Raw genomic sequence first — 20,325 nt, 5'->3', positions numbered from 1 at the left:
ATTCTTTTATACCATCTGGGTAATCTACAGTTCAACTCAATCCTAACACTGCCTACTGAGAGATAGCTCCAGGTCATTCAGGTTAAGGGTTCAGGCTTATAAGATTGCTTGTCCCCTAATTTGTCATCTGCACTTCTGACAGTCCAGCTGTAATTTGGAGGTTCTAATGACTTCCTCCTTGGGCTTGATTAATTTGCTAGAGTTGTTTACAGAAGTCAGAGAAACATTTTACTGACTAGATTATGGTTTTATTATAAAAGGATATAATGCAGGAAGGGATGCATAGGGCGAGGTAAGTAGGAAGGAGAAAGGGGCTTTAACGTCCTTCTCAGGTATGTCACTCTCTAGGTCTCACCATGCATTCACCAATCCAGAAGCTCTCTAAACCTTGTCCTTTTGAGTTTTATGGAGGCTTCATTACTTAGACATGATTAATTGAATCATTGCCCAATGGTAACTGAACTCAACCTCCAGCTCCTCTTTCCTCCATAGAAGTGAGACAGAGTTCTAACTCTCTAATCCCACTGTTGCCTCCCCCTTCAGCCAGATGCCATCTTTAAGTGGTTTCCAAAAGTAGCCTCATTAACGTTACAAAAGACAACCGTATTGCCCACTTTGCTTGAGAAATTTAAGGGTTTAGGAGCTCTGCCAAAAATAATGATGATAACAAAATATTTTTTATTATAAATCACAATATAATATCACACATATATTTTTAATAATTTGTATGTCAATGAGGAATCAAAATAAAAATTAGAAATGTTTTAAAACTAAAATACAAATAACTACAATATATTAAGTTACATAGTCTTCAACTAAAGCAGTCTTTTAGGGAAAATGTAGTCTTATATACCTATGTTTAAAAAAAAATGAAGATGCATTGATTTAACTTTCCATGTCAAAAAACTAGGAAAATAACCACACTTCAGATCTATGGCAATTAGAAGTCATAACAAAACTAGGAGAAAGAGTCAATGAAATTAAAACAAATGCACAATGGAGAAAATCAGCAAAGATAAAATTTGATTAAAATAATTAAAATATTATAAAACCTTCATTTGATTGAGGGAAAAAGTAAAAGAAAGAAAATACAGGTTACCATGAGCAAGAATGAAAAGGGATATCACAAAGGTCATGTATAATAAAAAAATAGGAAGTTTATTTACTAATAAACTTGACAATTTTGATAGTTAAAAAAATTAATTAAACAATCTAAATGACCAGGCCAACATTAGAAATAAATAGTAAAGAGACTGAATTAATGTTCAGAGAATGAACCAGTCCCAGAAGTCCCAGATAACTTTTTCAGTGAAATCTTCCAAAAAAAATATTTTGCAAGAACTTTGGGGAAAAAAAGGAATGCTCAAACTCTATGAGTTATGGGTTATTTTAATTCTCAAACCTGAGAAGGGCAAAATTTGCAAAGCAATTTATCTTATGAGAGTAGACCTAATATTCTTTAAATGTTTCTATGGCAAATAAATTTCAACATTTTTTGTAAACAATAATGTATGATCATAATCAAGTTTTTAAAGTATTTCTTATTCAGAAAACAGTCTGTATGACTTATATTAACAGAGTTCCTGAGAAAATTATATCTCAATAGATGCAAATATTATTTCATTAGGGTCGGTCCTTTGATATGACTGTTGGCAGGAATGTAACTTGAGGGTAGGCACCATGGAAAACAGTAGAAAATTTCTTCAAAAAATTGAAATAGAGCTATCATTTAGCAATCCCACTTCCAGGTGCAGGCATGCCTTGTTTTATTGCACATTGCCTTATTACACTTTGTATATATTCTATGATTCACAAATTGAAGGTTTGTGACAACCCTGAGTCAAGCAAGAATATTGGCACCATTTTTCCAACAGCATATGCTCACTTCATATTTCTGTGTCACATTTTTGGTAACTCTCACAATATTCCAAACTTTTTCATTATAATATTTGACTTGCTGAGATCTCATGATAAAACATTAACAGATAAGGATTTGCTTCTTATGGAGGAATGAAGGAAGTGGTTTGTTAAGGTGCAATCTACTTCTGGTGAAGACAGTGTGAAGATTATTAAAATAACAACAAAGGGCTTAGAATATTACATAAACACTATTGATGGAGCAATTGCAGAGTTTGAGAGGATTGAATACAATTTTGAAAGCTCTGTTACGGATGAAATGCTTTCAAGCAGCAATGCATTCTATAGAGAAATTGTGAAAGAAAAGTCAATTGATCCTGCAAACTTCACTGCTGTCTTATTTTTAGAAATTGCCACACCACCCCAGGCTTCAGCAACCACTATACTGATCCGTCCTTACTGGAGCCATAAGCAAACATTTTTATCTCCTCAGTGTAAAATTTCTCCGATATGCCCTTTAACTAATCAAAAGGAATTCTTGTGTTTATCATATAACATGTGTTCTGTATTGAATAGGTGGTCTTTTTAAGTACTTATGTAATCCCCTCAGTTTCTCACATTTATTAAGAGTCAAATATAGTTGCTTTTCAGGATTTTATCTCTACGTATCAAGGTTTTACTCTGGCCCAAATTTTCCAGGTTAAAATATGTGATATGCAATTTCTGTGACTGTCCTCCTTTAAAATGAAACAACTTAAACTTTAGAGACTCAACAGACACATGTAAAATCAATGGCTAAAATAATCTTAAGTATGTGAACAGTTTTCAACTAGTTATTGATCACCAAAACAAAAAATAGCATATATCTTTTATACCTGGTTAAAAGCTTGCAAACAAGATGAAATAAACAATACTTATGAAAAGAAATCCATGCAATTAAGTAAAGTTAGCCAAATTAACCCTTCATTTTATCCATTTAATTAAAATTAGAGTTATCCATAGAACTCCCTTATGACCCAGCAATGGCACTGCTAGGGATTTACCCAGGGGATACAGAAGTGCTGATGCATAGGAGCACATGTACCCCAATGTTCATAGCAGCACTGTCAACAATAGCCAAAACATGGAAAGAGCCTAAATGTCCATCACCTGGTGAGTGGATCAAGAAGATGTGGTATATATTCACAATGGAGTACTACATGGCAATGAGAGGGAATGATATATGGCCCTTTGTAGGAAAGTGGATGGACCTTGAGGGTGTCATGCTGAGTGAAGTAACCCAGGCAGAGAAGGACAGATACCATATGTTTGCACTCATAGGTCTAATAGGAGTACAGGACAAACGTAATGGAGGACCATGGGGAGGGGAAGAGGGAAAGAGAGTTAGGGAGAGGGAGGGACGCAAAATCTGAGAGACTATTGAATACTGAAAACAAACTGAGGGCTGAAGGGGGAGGGGGGAAAGAGTTGGTGGTGTTGGAGGAGGGCACTTGTGGGGAAGAGCACTGGGTGTTGTATGAAAACCAATGTGACAATAAACTACTTAAAAAATAATAAACAAAAAAAAGATTAGAGTGTATAGGATATTGGATAAACCCAAAATTTTCACACAATGCATACAGATATTCTCATGCATAAATTCCTCCTACCCATCTAACATCTAGGTAAACTGAATGTTCCTAATGAGGCATTAAATTAAGATGAAGAGATTAAAGCCCTCTTGGTCAAATTTTGTCTTTTTGCTACCTGGTTATGACCAAAGCTATGGAAAAATGAGAAATTCCGGAAATGGTATAGGTCTGTACTTATTTAGACAGAAGAGTAAAGAAAGACATTCTCAGATCATACTGGCAGACAATTCCAGAGAAAACCTCTTCTCTGTCTCAAAGCTAAACCTTCAAGCATAATAAACAGCTAAACTTGTTTCTGTGATTTATCCCAACCAAACTGCTAAATGTAGACTTCCCAGATTAGCATTTTTAACTGCTAGCGAGTCCATTTGCCTATTCAATTTATTCCTACACTATTTTTTTGTTTGCCTCTCCTGAATTTTATTTTTGGTTTTTCTTGCTGACAACAGTTCTCCCTTAGAGATGAAGCATATTTGTGTGCAGATACTTAATGTTTCTGAGATACTGTTTGAGATTAAAAAGAAAGGTAGAAAAGATTATTGATGTCTGTTTTCTTTAGAGAAAGTTCAATAGTGGGGACAAACTTTTTTCTAGACCTTCAAGTGTTTTATTATATGATTTAATGTTAAGGAAACAATCTGAGAATAGGAACACAGTATGAGTGGAAGTACTGAAACTGAAGTGCTTAAATAAGCCTATAAGACAAGGGTAAGAAAGTTAGTTGGATTTATTCATATTGAGAAGAAATTGGAAGTACAACTATAATGGGGTGGTGAAGTCACAATTGGGAGGGACTTTAGCCAGTTGCCATGGTGTGTGAAACTGAGAAAGTCTTGTTGCTAAGCAGCTAAATCTTGATCTTAATCAAATGAGAAGCACAGGGGAAGATATTTATATTTTCCTTTGTCATGTAAGGTCTCCAATAAAAATCTTTGTCCACAAGATTGGTGAGACAAATTATAAGTATAAGGACTATAGTTGGAAAGGATCATGAAAACCTCACTAATTTTTTTTTCTGGTAAGTCATGCAAGAAGTTTAGCTGTGAAAGAGAGAAGCATCCAGTATTTGTGCATGCATGAATATATTTGTGCATAATGAATATATGAACACACACATACACACATACAGCAGGATTCTTTCTTGCCAAGTGTTCATATCCTGTTTAGGATTCATGCCATTTAATGTATCTTATTCAGTTGTATTCTAGTTTGTTGAGATGCACAAAAATGTGTTTTAGAAGTTAGTTTAAAAAACACTGATTTAGTCTATGAATGAGAATAAGAGGGAGGTATCATTCCTATTACAGATAATGATGAATACGAAGAAACCATTGGAAGGAAAAAGCATTTAAACAAGATGCATAGAAAATCTGGCAGCATAATTTGAAGTTACTATACTATGAGTGTCATTATTACACTTACTGATGGAAATTTTATACTGCTTCAGAAGGTTTGCTATCTGGTATCATCAAAAACAGTAATTAATGAGGACAAAGGTTCTGGCTTAAAGTTTCTTTGACATCTAGTCTCTTCTTATTACTTGATCCCAAACTGAAGTCTAAGGAACAAATTCTGACAAAGATTTATATAGGTTAAGTTTATTCTCAACAGTTCAATTTTATTCATTAGCAATTCCTTTCCATCACGTTGATATTCAGGATATTTCTTGAACATAATTGCTATAGCAATTATGGAACAAATGTATATCATAGAAACATAAAGACCAAATTGGGACTTTACACACAATTTAGAGATGCTTATCCTCAGAGGTTTCATTTTGTGATCTTGAGTTATATTTATGGGTTCTTGGCATTTTGTGTGGTGAAAGTACTTAGGTCAACGAGGTACTTTTGCACCTTAGTGATGCAATATTTACCTGAAGCACATCCTTTTTTCCTATCTACAATAGGATAGTAAAGTTTAATATAAATATTGAATCCTGTATTAAAAATAAAGGTAATGAGAAATTCTTGGTTTAAACATTTAAACAACCATGATCAAAAGCCAACACTAATAACTTGTGGGGGAAAAAGATAGAGTTTCAGGGTAGTGCTCTGTGCATTAGTGAGGAAATTTGGAATTTCAGGAAGTTAAAAAACTTATGTGAACAACAAAAGACAAAGTATACATGCATAAGAGTTTTTTAAATAAATATTCATAAATTCAACCTTTTGACTGGGATTCCTAGGTATCTCATTCTAATTCTGATAGCATTGCTTTCTTTTAAGCATCTTCCTAAACATAGTATGGCACTTTCCCAGTAGTGACGGCAGTTTGTTGTAGGAGTGAAGAAATCGGTTCATTTTAGGTTGAGGAGTTGGGCAAATGATGATTGAATTAATGGATTCCACAAAAGGCTCTGAAAATGGAAGGGAAAATAATATGTTCCTGAAATAAAGTGCAATAAAATGAAAAGAACAGTTATTTAAGTTCTCTATGAATTTGATGAGTAATTTTAGATTAAGAATAAAAATTGTGGTAAGTTATTTAAGATGGAAGACCTAGGATAGTTGAGAATGATAATATAATACAGGTCATGGCCATGGTTGATGGCTAGCGAACAATAAAAGTGAGTTGTGAAGGTAAAATAAGCTAAATGTTATAAGGTTGTCCACTTGCTAGGTAAACATAAAATATGGATAAGATCGTGGAGAAGAAGTTTATAAAACATAAAATTCTTTGAGCTGTAAGAGTTTTTAAGAAGAAGGGAGAGGGAGGTAAGTAGTGATTTAATGAGATGACTACCAAGTTTAGTGGTTTGGAAGGGGCTTTGGTCATCAAAGAAAATTACGACCATCTGTCTGGTCTGTGTGGTGTGGGGCTTCTGACGATGAGAATGTTTCCCTCTGCAGGGCTTCACGTTGCTGAGATACAAGTTTTAGTAGAATTAAGTAGGAATAGGAACTCTCCAGGAAGAATAAAGAAGTCATTGTTGCTTCTCACAAAAGGAGGTGACAGGAAAATGATTCCAGAGAGAAGTCGAGGCACACTGAATCAAGGTAGAAAACGGAAGCAGACATGAATAAAGCATTCAAAAGACGGTAGGTGATGAATCAGGCATCTTTCATTTTTTATATTACCTTCTATGAGAAGTGGTATTTGATCAGGGTGTTTTAGACCTCTCACAACATATTTCCCTTTCTCTTTTTTTAATTGGGCCAGACATTCTTACTGTCATTACCTTAAATAATCACATATGTTTATAACCTGATAGAGACTGGATCCTTTCACTACAAAAATAAAACAAGCAGCTTACAGGTGAAATATTGAATGCCATTTTACGAGCCCTTCAAGACTACTCACATCCCAATTCTTCTGCCCAAATTTGTATGGTAGGCTTGTATCATTCATTTATTTTTCCCCAGGGTGCAGTATGCATGCACCATTATGTGGCTTTTATTAATTCTTTAACAAAGAAGGAATGTAGCGAGAGAGTACACCAGCTAATGTGCCAGTGGCAAATTTCTCATTTTCACAAATCTGAGATGAATACATTTGAAAGTTGATCTCTGGAGCTGGTTACCTTGCAACTTGAAAAATGCTAGAGAGTTTATTGCTTTTGCCCCACAAACACAACCACACATTCTGCCAGCTTTTCTTTTCTCTTTTTTGGATTCATTAATTTCCTCTTCAGTTTTAAAGCAACATCGTATTGTCTACATGATCCCTCACTCTCCAACTTTTCTTTTTTTTTTTTAACAATTTTTTTAATGTTTATTTTTGAGAAAGACAGACAGAGTGTAAGTGGGGGAGGGGCAGAGAGAGAGGGAGACACAGAATCAGAAGCAGGCTCCAGGCTCTGAGCTGTCAGCACAGAGCCCAATTCAGGGCTCAAACTCACAAACCATAAAATCATGACCTGAGCCAAAGTAGGTGCTTAATCAACTGAGCCAGCCAGGAGCCCTTCCAACTTTTCTTGACTAAATGAATTTGTTTTACATATGGCTATAGGATTTGAAACATGTTATTTCTCTTAAGAATAAAATCAATCATATGGGTTTCCTGGATGGCATAATGTGTAAGAGTCTGACTCTTGATTTCAGCTCAGGTCATTATCTCGTGGTTTGTGAGTTCGCTGCTGACTGTGCAGAGCCTGCTTGGGATTCTCTCTCTCTCTCTCTCTCTCTCTCTCTCTCTCTCTCTCTCCCCCCATCCCTCCTCCCCCTCTCTGAAAATAAGTAAACTTAAAAGATAAAATCAATAATAAACACAGTTTGGTAATACACATCTATCACCTCAAAATATTTCCTACTAAAATTCTACCACTGTCTATTGTTATTTGAAGTAAACAAGCATTACACTGGATGCTAAGAGTTGACATTTTGCAATTAACACCTTACAGTTGGAAAGGGTTAAAAGAGAAGAGCATGGGAAAGATAAGTAAATAAATAATTGTGCTCCAGGGTAGTATATGTGAACTATCATGAAAGATATTATAATATAATTTGTGACTTTCTTGTACATACATCTCTTAAATAGTGTGACCAAATAATTTATCACTTGAAATGCAAAGGAAAAACTATTAATATTTATGTCAAGTCAACATTATAAATTGAAATATCTCCAGAAAACCAAGATTTCTGTTCATCTTTTTCCCAAGGCCTTTTTGTTTTAAATATCAGGTGTGGAAATGTTCACATATATTTATGAATTTAGAGAGCAGTAAAGTAATCCATATGTGTCCATTATTCAGGTTTAATACTTATCAACCAACTGTTAATCATCAATTCTCTCCTACTCTTCCAATATTATTAAGCTTTACCAATATTAAGAACATATCCAAGGTACATTGAGTGATGTCTTGGGCCAAACACTAATGACTTTTATCCCAGATCCTTCATCTCCTTCTCCACTCCCGTATCCTCATAACCATCCTCATTCCACACTTCTTTTAATTTTTATAGTGTTGCTTCTCTGAGGATCTCTCAAAAGATACATCCTTAAAAGTCAGCACTGCATAGTGCCAGCTCAGAGGGAAGAGACAGAACAGTGATGACTTGTGACCTGTGCTCTCTTGTTTTCATCAGTGGATCCATATGATTGTTCCATCACAGTTATGAGTGAGAGCCTGGTACAGGTGAGATTATTCTCCTGTTCTGGCAGGAGATGTTCTTGGTCCTCTCTGGGTGGTCTTTTGTTGGGGGCTCCCAATGCCATGGTCTCCAGAAGTGGTAAGTCCCTTGATCGTAAAGGAAACAGGCAGGAACTTCATGAAACCTCCAGGTTGGCCACTCTTACAGTCTGTGTTTTGAAGGTCAGAGACACATTCTCCATGTGAAAGTCAAGAAGCGTTTGCTGTCCAGATACCTCCCAGTGTTCAACTGTACAGACCAATGTTCTGTTTTCAAGGACTAGCCTTTTGTCCAAAATGGCTGTTACTATTGTGGGTATGTGACAAAGGACCTGGAACACTTAGTTGTCCTAAACTCCTGTTTTGTTCACTTTCAAGGAATGTTATAGATAAATGATAGTGCTTATGAAATTGAGACCAGAATTCTTTTTACATTCAAACATCTGGTGTATAATACTGATAGTGAGAAGACAAAATTTCTACCTTCAACATGTGGCTTAACAGAAGGAGAAGAACAAAGGACGATTTAAGAAAGGGATGATTCCTCTTTGAAATACAGTTATTATGAGGGACGGTGGAACCACATATATCTTGTTAAATTGACCGTGGTGGCAGACCACAATTGATTTCTTTATTCAGAAAGTAATCTCTCACAGATGCAAGAGGAAACATGCATTGTGGACAATATTGCAGATTCTTATTTTGATGTACTGGCAATTGATGAGGTTTCATTTGGGTTTTTGATCTAGAGTCAAGAAAATCCCATGGAATTGATGAAAGAGGTCAGCTACTCAAGTATTCTTGCACTTGGAGGATAATCAGCTTTAATTCTCACCTGCATCCTAATGCTGCTCATCTTCTTGTAATAAAATATACATATTAACATTATTTTGAGTATCACTTACGTGCAGGGATATGTAAGCATCAGGTTGACTGTGTATGTGAAAGTTTCCACAGCATACACTGTGACTTATAAACTAAATCATAATTTGAGTATGAAACAAGATGAAAAAATGTGTACATATGAGTAAAAAGTGTACATAACATATCCAACAGTTAGAGACCAGTGGATTCAGCAAATGTAGTTATGCTTTTTTTTTTTTGTAACACCATTGCATGAAAAGAATGTATGAACAACTCTTAAAATCCAAGGGACATCTTTCTGTAAAAGCACAGTGGGAACAGTGCGGTTGGAGGAGAGGAGCTTGACTGCAGATCCTTCTAGCACGAGGAAAAAGATACACATTCCTTCAAACTGCACTGAGTCCTGAGGCTGACTGTGCTTTCGAGTTGTGTTGCAAACTGCAAGGTCCTGTAATCAGATGAAATTTTAGAAAAGAATACAATAAATGTGACTTTCCAGAGTGGAACAATGGGACATCTTATCCCTGTCCAGAAGATGTCTATGTGCAGGACAGGATCCCATACCTGTGTTGTGGCTACTGTTATGAAAAGAGATGTAGTAAAGAGAGATTTTTAGCCAAGGCACAGAGAGTTCAACTCAAGTTGCAACAGGGAATTAAATGGCCAAAATTGGTCACTGTGGTATGCATGTAAATGCATTTTATGCATGTAAAATGTAATATCTAAGATATCTGTATAGAAGAGTTCAGCATGAGAAAAAAAATTAACTTTTTAAGAGATCATTCTACTATGCATTCGACTCACGTCAGTGACCTTACTTGGACTCACTTCAATGCTGGGATACAGACTACCATTTTGGGATGATCACACTTGATATTGGTGAAGAGAAAGGTGGTACGGAATGTGGTTCAGAATGTATCTGAAGCCATATCATGAAGATTCATGTGTCTTTTTTTCTTTTTTTTTTTAATGTTTTATTTATTTTTGATACAGAAAGAGACAGAGCATGAGGGGGGGGGTGCAGAGAGAGAAAGAGACACAGAACCAGAAGCAGGCTCCAGGCTCTGAGCTGGCTGTCAGCCCAGGGCCTGACTCAGGGCTCGAACCCACGAATGTGAGATCTGACCTGAGCCAAAGTCGGAGGCTTAACCGACTGAGCCACCCAGGCGCCCCAAGTGTCTTTTTTTGAAAAAGGGTTGTTTGAGTCAGACTTATACTATGAAGGGGATCTAAGGCAATAAATGTCAACATCACTGCAATGTCTGGTGGCGCTTCAAACTGAAAAGAAAGGTAATAGAGGTAGAGCTGACCACTGCCCTCCCCTCTCCGACACCCTGTCCCCAGGAAACCAAGGTAGTTACCTGCTGATGAGTAACCATTTACCATTTGGTTGATTCTTACCTTTGCTTTATATTTTCCTTTTCAAAAAGTGAACAAAACAACCAGAGGAAGAAAAGCAAATATGTTCAGATTTATTTTAAGAAAGAAGAGAACAAATTTATGAGTTCAGAAAATAAACCCAATAAATCTTCACACACCTTAAATTTTAGTTTGCTGACCATAAAAATGAACAGGTAATTGATAAACATTGTTTCCATTTCTGGCTTTCTTCATTGTTTCCTGTGTGTTTATCCTAATTCTAAATGTTTTTTGGTTTTTGGTTTTGATTTTTTGGGATTTTTTTGTGTGTTTTGTTTTTGTTTTTGTTTTGCGTGTGTGAGACGGCGTGAGCAGGGTAGGAATGGGGTGGTGGGGGACAGAGGATCTGAGGTGGCTCTGCACTGACAGCAGTGAGCCAGATCCAGGGCGCAAACTCACAAACCATCATATCATGCCCTGAGCTGGAGTCAGATGCTCAACTGACTGAGCCCCCCACGTGCCCCTGTCTATCCTTATTCTAATAATTCTAAAAGCGTCAGTCTTAGCTTTCCTTTTTTGTGTTTCTATTGTCAAATATATTACATTTTTATGTTATAGGTCCAACAATACAACTTTATTATTAATATTTTATGCAATTGATTTTTAAGTCAGGGAAGAAAGGAGAAAAATATATAATTACATTATCTTTTATCATTATCTAAATAATTACCTTTAGTGGTATTCTTTGTCTTTTTTTCACATGGAAATGAATTATGGTGTCGTATTTCTTTTTGATCTGGAGAATGTATTTTGTATTTCTTCCAAGGCAAGTCTCCTGAAAACAAGTTCTCTCTATTTTTGTGTGTGTTTTATTTTGCTTATTATATTTTTAAATCCAAAACTTCCATTCCTATGGCAATTTAAAGGAGAAAAAAGAAGGGTATCCTACCAGATATCCTGAATTATGATAAGGCTATAGAATTTAAGAGACTGTGGCACTGACTGATGAAATAGAATGGAAAGATCGAGTTGTCTTTTCAATAACTTGTTCTGGGTTCATTGGTTATCCATATGGACATGATGTATCTCTTTCTCTGCTCACACTGAATACAGAAAACAGTTCCAGATGAATTTTAAATTTAAATGCCAGAGATAAATAAAAAAATACATTGGAAAAAATAACAGATCAACTTTATAATATTGGCAATGGCAAAGACTATTCAACAAAAAGAAAATCTGTAAGTTGAAAAGAAAACTTATTCAGACTCTGAAATTAAGAGGTTCTCTTTATCACAGATTTCATTAAACCAATGAAAGTATATTCCATTAGCATTTGGGGTAAATATATTTGCAAAACATGTATATAAACAGGGTATATATTCATAATGTTTGGAAGTACTTTAAACCAATGAAGTAAAAGAAAGATGACCCAATAGAAAATTGGGCAAATAACTCAGACATGTGATAGTCAATAGACATGAAAAGGTCCTTAACTTTAATAGTTAAAGAAATGGAAACTAAAGCTGCAAATTAAAACTGATACCATAATACACACACCAATATGATTAACACAAAATCTTTTGGAACAGTCAAATGTTAGTAAGGATATGGACTAGTTACAACTCTCATGTATTGGTGTTAGGTATGTAAATTTGTGTCTCACTTAGAACTCTGCTTTGGAATATGTACCAAGCTTGAAGGCACATACTCTGATTCAGCAATTCCAGTTCAGGTAATAGGCCCAATGGAAATGTCTCCAAATTTTTCCTGAATGACATGTAATAAAACATTCTTAGAAATACTAATTCTGATGGCCAAAAAACTAAAAACTACCAACAGTCCATCAGTAGTAGCCTGGGTAAAAAACTTGTGCTGTATTCAAATGCTGGAGTAATATACAGGAATGAGAAAGAATGATGTAAAATCAGGTAAAAATATGAATGTATTTTACAAACAAAATGAATGAAATAACCAGTCACATGAGAACACGTATTTTAGGATTGCATATTTTAGGATTTGTGTAGGTCACAAAATAAGTGAAACCATTCTATGATGTTAAAAATCAGCATAGGGACTACTCTCCAGGAAGAAGGAAAGGAGAAGGCTTGGTGGCTCAGTCAACTAGGAATCTGACTTCGACTCAGGTCATGATCTCGTGGTTTGTTGAATTTGAGCCCTGCATCAGGCTCTGGGACTCTCTCTCTCTTTGCCTCTCCTCCACTTGCAAACACGTTCATGCTCATTCTCCCTCTCAAAGTAAATAAATAAAAATTTTTAAAAAGGTTTTTTAAAGAAGGAATACAAAAAATGCCTTTGGTGTGTTGATAATTTTAGAATTCTTGAACTCAATATTGGTTAAATAGGCATATTTCACTATGAAAATCCTTTGATCTATATTCCTGTGATCTGTTCATTTTTTCATGCATGTCATACTTTAAACAAAATTAAAAACAACAATTCAATGACTCAAACTCATAAGGTTTTTAAAAAGAGGGTTTTTTTTATTTATTTTTGAGAGAGAGAGAGAGAGAGAGAGAGAGAGAGGCACTGTGAGAAGGGGAGGGTCAGAGAGAGAAGGAGTCACAAGATCTGAAGACAGGCTCCAGGCTCTGAGCTAGCTGTCAGCACAGGGCTGGAACCCACAAACCATGAAATCATGGTCTGAGCTGAAGTCCGACGGTTAACCGACTGAGCCACCCAGGCACCCCTAAAAAGAGTTTTAAAACAAAGTCTTCTGAAAATTTTGTCCTATTAGCTTCGTGGCCAAGCTTGATGACTCTAACCTCTTGCCTTTGTTTGGTTTAGTTACAAATAAAAATCAAAATTTTTACCCTTAATACATGGTTTCAACACTAAAATGTATGTTTCATTAGGATAGGCAGGGAGTTTTGCCTCTTTCATTCCACTGTATATATCTTATTTTAAGTACTAAAATTAAAAAAATGTTAAGAAACAAGTGGAAGAACTAAGAAAAAAATCGCAAAATCAATTAGGAAATTCCTTTTATAGAATGAAAGTGAATATAATTTTAAACATATAATGGGAATTGTATTATACAGTGCAGAGGGAAGAACTTTTCAATATTAAGAACAAAAGCCTTTTTTAGTTAGCAGGATTCAAAGCTCATTAGTTAATAGAACTAATATTTTGAAATAAAGATTCACTTGGGAAATCTTAATAAAAGGAAAATTTCTGGGATGCCTGGCTGTCTCAATTGGTTAAGCATCCGACTCTTGATTTTTGCTCGAATCACAACCTCAGGGTTCATTGGTTTGAGCCCTATATTGGGCTCTGCACTGGCAGTGCTGAGCCTGCTTGAGATTCTCTCTCTCTCTCTCTCTCTCTCTCTCTCTCTCTCTCTCTCTCTCTCTCCCCTCCTCTCTTTCTCTCTTTTTCTCTCTCTGCCTGTCCCCTGTTCTCTCAGTCTCTCTCTCTCTCAAAATAAATAAATAAACTTTAAAAAATGAAAATTTTATAATTTTTAAATCGGTTTTGTTGTAAATAGGGGAAATTAATTATTGCACATTACTCCAGCAATTAATAAACCCTATTTGTTCTAAATTCAATATTACAGAAGACATTCTTTGTACTATCAATCAGCATGATTAAGTTCAAGTGATTTAATAATGTAACTAATGTGAATTTCATTAGAAAAATTAGAAGGAAGAGGAAAATACAGTACAATTGACCCTTGAACAACATGGCTTTGAACTGCATGCATCCACCTACACACAGATTTTTTTTAGATAAAATAAGACCTATAATTTTCTCTTTCTTATTATTTTTAATGACATTTTCTTTTCTCTAGCTTGCTTTACTGTAAGAATGCAATAAATAGTATATATAATATACAAAACATGTGCTGCTCGACTGCTTATGTTATGGGTTAGCCTTCCAGTCAACAATAGGACATTAGTAGTTAGGTTTGGGGGGAATGAGATGTTAATGTGTGTATTTTCTACTGCACAAGAGTCAGGGTCCCTAACTCCCATGTTGTTCAAAGGTCAACTGTACTTAGAATAATTATAACCAAACATGGGACCACTAAGCAAAATGTGAAATGAAAATTTGATAATCTCACTATTTTTCTTACAAATATGCTTACCTCAGATCACAGCTGCCTAATTCAATATTGATCCAAATTTTTTCTTGGTTTGTTATACTAATAATAATGAAAGAAAAACAGTTGTGAGTCTTTATTTTACTTTTTGTCATTTAGACACAGTGTCTGTAAAAAGAACATCTGCATTTCCTTTAATAATGTCGCATCAGTGTATGACTTAAAACTCCACTAATAAATTTTAATTATTTTTACAAGCATGAATCTTGTGACTTTATTTCTCTTTAACCCTAAAATTCTGTACCGAACATAATAGCTATGATTTCAAAGAAGCATACAATAGAAAGAATGAATTTTGTAAAACTATTATTGGAACCCAGTTCAAAATAATCATATAAGGAGATTTAAAGTAAACTTACCAAAATCATACAAGAGTATATAAAGGAGAAATTAAAAACCAGTGTCATTTTTGAACATGCATGCAGTAACTCAAAAGTTGTTATTTTCCCCTGAGGGAGTCATGAAAACAAAAATTACACATAAAATTGTGATCTAACTCCCTACTTTACCTTATAGTAAACTTTGTTTTAATTTTTTGTTTATTTAAATTATTTAAAAATTGTTTTATTCTATTTGTTTAATGTTTACTTATTAATTTTGAAAGGGAGTGAGAGAAAGCAGGGCACGTTCCCCTAGGGATAGGGAGAGTCCCCAGAAGGCATGGCGCAGTCACCTCAGAGCCTGAGGTGCAGCTCCATCTCAGGAATTGTAAAATCAGGACCTGAGCTGAAATCAAGAATCAGTGCTTAACCGCCTGAGGCACCCAGGCACCTCTAAAATTAATTTAATTTCTTAAATGTTTATTTGTTTATGAGAAAGACAGTGAGACAGAGCGCAAGTGGGGATGGACAGAAGGAGAGAGAGAGACAGGGAATCTGAAACAGGCTCCAGGCTCAGAGCTGTCAGTGCAAAGCATGATGCAGGGCTGGACCTCATGAACCTGAGATCATGACTTGAGCTAAAGTTGGGTTGCTTAACCCACTGAGTCACCCAAGTGTCCCTTAGATTAGAGAAATACTGCAAAATTAGTTGAGGGTTCCTGGAAACCAAATTTTACACTGAGTTTATACTGTCATTAACTGTTTACATTACTTTGGTAGGTTTGTTACAATTAGTGAGAAAAATACTGATACAATATTATTTACTAAAGCTCATATTTTTTTAATCTAATTTTACCTAACTTTTTATTTTCCTGTTCCAGCTTTCTATATGAGATATTACAGTACATTTAGTGTCATATCTCCTTAAACTTCCCTTGGCTGAGATGCTCAGACTTCTCTTATTTTTGATGACCTTGACATTTTTGAGGTATACTGGTCTGTCATTTTATGGACAGTCCCTCAGTTTGTTTTTTTCTGATGATTTTCATGATTCAACTGAGACTATGGGTTTTAGACCACAGCTGTAAACTGCCATTTTCATTACAATGCTGTCAAAGAGTACATGCCATCAGTAAGACTTGTCTGTGATGATGTTAACCTTAATCACCTTGCTGAGTTAGCCTTTGGTTTCTAAATATGTTACCTCCTTTACCCTATTTCCTTTTTTCTAACTTTTTATTATTTTTTTAAATTTTAATGTTCATTTATTTTTGAGAGAGAGAGAGAGAGAGAGAGAGAAAGACAGAGCAAGCAGGGGAGAGGCAGAGAGAGGAAGAAACAATCCAAAGGAGACTCGAGGCTCTGAGCTGTCAGCACAAAGCCTGACATGGGGCTCAAAGCCACAAACTGTGAGATCATAATCTGAGTCAAAGTCAGACACCTGAGCTTAACGACTGAGCCACACGGGTGCTCCTCTCACTCTATGAAGCCCACAGTCACAGGATGAGGGGATACGCTCCAACTCCTTGGAAGAATTTCTATATAAATTATGTAGAATTATTCTATACAGGAGATTGCTCCTCCCCCCCATTTATTTATTTATTCAGTAATTTATTCCTATCAGTATGGACTCAAGGGTATTTATTTTACACTTTGTCACTCAAATTGTTCTGGCCATTAAGGGATTTTCAGTTGGTTGTTATGTCCCTTTGACATAGGTGCCATTTTTTTATTTGAGCACTTCCCTACTCTCTGGCATTATTAGATGTACTAGGCTCATTTTGTATATTACCTGTCTCAGTCCTAGGATTAGTCATCTTTCCAAGAAATCATTATCTCTTTTATTGCAGAATAGTATTAGAAGCTAAGATATAGGCATTGGGTTTGCATGCATGCATGCACACATGCACACGCATGCACAAACACATATATAAAGATATATTAATCTATATTAAGCTGCAAATGGGTTCATTCTGATGTGCTGACACATCTTGTTCTATTCTACTACTACATGATTTATTCTAATCTTTACCTATGGATTATTTGTACTCTCTCACCTCAACCAATGTAATACCGAGGGATCTCACTCATAGCATTCACTGTTTATTGACTTATTTTACTCAAAATCACTGTATATACAGTGGTTTCAGGATTAATAACATTTATCCTCATTAAGAAACAAATTTTCCACACAGAGTGTGTCTTATAGTTTGTCCACCCTTTTCAAAAGTTATTTAGGTTACTGCCATTTTTCTTCTCATTTCAGTCAAATTATGTCAATTTGCAATATGTTTTTTCTACTGTCTGTATTCCATTATAGAACTGTACAGCTTAACATTGATTTTTGAGAGTTACATATGTGGTTTTACTCTTTGTGTCATAAAGCTCCATGTGTGTAGATACATTCAGGTATCATGTATCCTCCATTATAATATCATATAGAATAGTTTCACTGTTAAAAAAAATAAAACCCTATACTTTATGTCTTCATTTCTCCAACCAAACCCAACCTGTATGGTTTTTAAACCCCTACTCTGTTTTCCATCTATATGGTTTTGACTTGCCAGAATCTCATAAACTAGACTGACTACCATACAATATGTTGCCTTTTCAGACTTCTTTTTCTCAGTTAACATTATGAATTTAAGTTTCATCCATGTTGCATGGATTGATAGTTTATTACTTTCATCACTGAAAAGTATTACATTGTATGTATGTACCATAGTTTGTTAAAAACAGGTACCTATTGAAACCTACTTCTAGGTTTTGGCAATTATGAATAAAGCGACAATAAATATATGAATGCATTTTGTGTGAACATATGCTTTCAGTTTGCTAAATATTTAGAAGTAAGATTGGTGAATCATGCAATAAAGCTATAAAATAAATTTATTAGGCATATTCCCACTAAGATTACTGTGCACATCTTTTTACACTCTTCGCAATGTATATATCTTCTTGGTGAGGTATCTTTTCAATCTTTAGCCCAGTTTCAATTGGGTAGTTTGTTTTCTTATTGTTGAGTTGTAAGAGTTCTTTGTATATATTCAATATATCTATTATCAGGCATATGATATACAAGTGTTTTTCCCCCCTCAGTCTTAAATTTGTGTTTTTATTCTGTTAACATTTTCTTTCTTACTTCTTAAGGTTTTTTTTTAATGTTTACTTACTTTTTAGAGACAGAGAGAGACAAGGTACAAATGAGGGAGGGGCAGAGAGCGAGGGAGACACAGAATCCAAAGCAGTCTCCAGGCTCTGAGCTGTCAGCACAGCACTTGAGCGGGGCTCAAACTCATGGACTGTAAGATCGTGACCTGAGCTGAAGTTGGATGCTAAACTGTCTGAGTCACCCAGGCACCCTGTTATAAGTTTTTAGTTTAAATAAAAGTTAATTTATCAATTTTTCTCTCTTGGATTGTGGTTTTTCATGTTGTATCTAAATATTAATCACCAAACCCATGAAAATCTAGATTTTCTCCTAGAAGTTTTTCAGTTTTGCATTTTACCTGTAGGTTTATGACTCATTTTGAGATTTGGTGTAATGTGTAAGGTCTCTGGAGATGATGATGATGGTGATGGTGATGATGATGATGATGATGATGATGGGGATGATGGTTACATATGGATGTCCAGTTGATCCAGCATCATTTTCCTGTATCGAGTTGTCTTTGTGATTTCCCCAAACTTAGCTAACAATATCTGTGTACGTCTACTTCTAGATGCTACATTATGCTCCATTGTTTAATCAGTCTATTTTTTTTGGCAGAATCACTGTCTTGATTAAAATTGCTGAAAAGCAACTCCTAAAATCAGCTACTGTGAGTCTTGCATTTTTGTTCTTCCTTTTCTGAATTGTAGGCTATTTTTGGTTCTCTGTTTTCCGTATATTAGATTTAGTTTGTTGCTATTTCTAAAAACCTGGCTGTGATTTTCATGAGACATGCACTACATCTACAGATCATATTTAAAAAAACTGAAATTTTAATAATATTGAGTCTTTTTGATACATGAATATAAAATAATTTCCAGGTATTTATATCTTCTCTTGTTTATGTCATCAATTTTTTGTAGATTTCTACTTATAATTCCTATACATAGTTTGTTAGATTTATTAATAAGTACTTTTTTTGGCGTTTTATAAATGGTATTTTAAAATATATAGACGGGTGGCACCTGGGTGACTCAGTCGGTTAGGTATCTGATTTCAGCTCAGGTCATGATCTCACAGTTTGTGGATTTGAGCCCAGCATCAAGCCCCGTGCTGACAGCTCAGAGCCTGGAGCCTGCTTCAGATTCTGTGTCTCCCTCTCCCCCTGCTACTCATTTTCTGTCTCTCTCTCTCTCTCTCTCTCTCTCTCTCTCTCTCTGTGTGTGTGTGTGTGTCTCAAAAATAAATAAACATAAAAAATTTTTAAATGCATAGACTGTTTTAAAGAGAAGCTTTAGGTTCACAACAAAATGAAGAGGAAGCTATAGACATATCCCCTCTATCCCTGCTACTACTCATAGCCTCCCTCATTATTAGCATCCCCCGACAGAGTGGTACATTTTTATAACTGATAAACCTACCCTACAAATGACACAGCATTATCATGCAAAGTCTATAATCGACATCAGGATCCACCTTTGGTGTTATATATCATAGGGGTTTTTGAAAGATGCATAATGACATGTATCACACAGTTTCACTGTGCTTACACACACAGTCACACAGTTCCTCTGTCCTCTGCCAGCTCACTCCTTCCTGCCCCGCAGTCCCTGATAACTAGTAAATTTTGCACTGTCGCTATAGTTTTGTCTTTTCCAAAGTGCCATATAGTTGAAATTATATAGTATGTAGCCTTTTCAGAGTTGTTTCTTTCACTTAGCAATATGCCTTCATAGCTCATTTCCTTTTAGCCCTCAATAATATTCCATTGTCTGGATGCACCACAGTTTATTTATCCATGCACGTACTCAAGGACATCTTGATTCCTTCTGAGTTTTGACAATTATGACTGAAGCTGCTATAAACATCACATACAGAATTTTGTGTACATACGTCTTCAGATATTTAGGGTAAATACCAATGAGCATAATTGCTGGATTGTTTGATCACAA

At 35.3% G+C, this 20,325-nt stretch overlaps 1 long non-coding RNA gene across 1 annotated transcript; it reads left to right on the top strand.

The window, feature by feature from the left end:
* The first annotated feature begins 6,369 nt into the window (after positions 1-6,369).
* On the top strand, positions 6,370-9,447 carry LOC115298737. Its single transcript, XR_003911848.1, has 3 exons — positions 6,370-6,529; positions 8,393-8,565; positions 9,309-9,447. It is a non-coding gene; the product is annotated as an uncharacterized LOC115298737 (long non-coding RNA).
* Positions 9,448-20,325: the final 10,878 nt, after the last annotated feature.

The sequence above is a fragment of the Suricata suricatta genome, chromosome 1 (genome assembly GCF_006229205.1).
Source record: "Suricata suricatta isolate VVHF042 chromosome 1, meerkat_22Aug2017_6uvM2_HiC, whole genome shotgun sequence".
Taxonomy (NCBI): domain Eukaryota; kingdom Metazoa; phylum Chordata; class Mammalia; order Carnivora; family Herpestidae; genus Suricata; species Suricata suricatta.
This window is presented reverse-complemented; position numbering and strand designations above follow the sequence as displayed.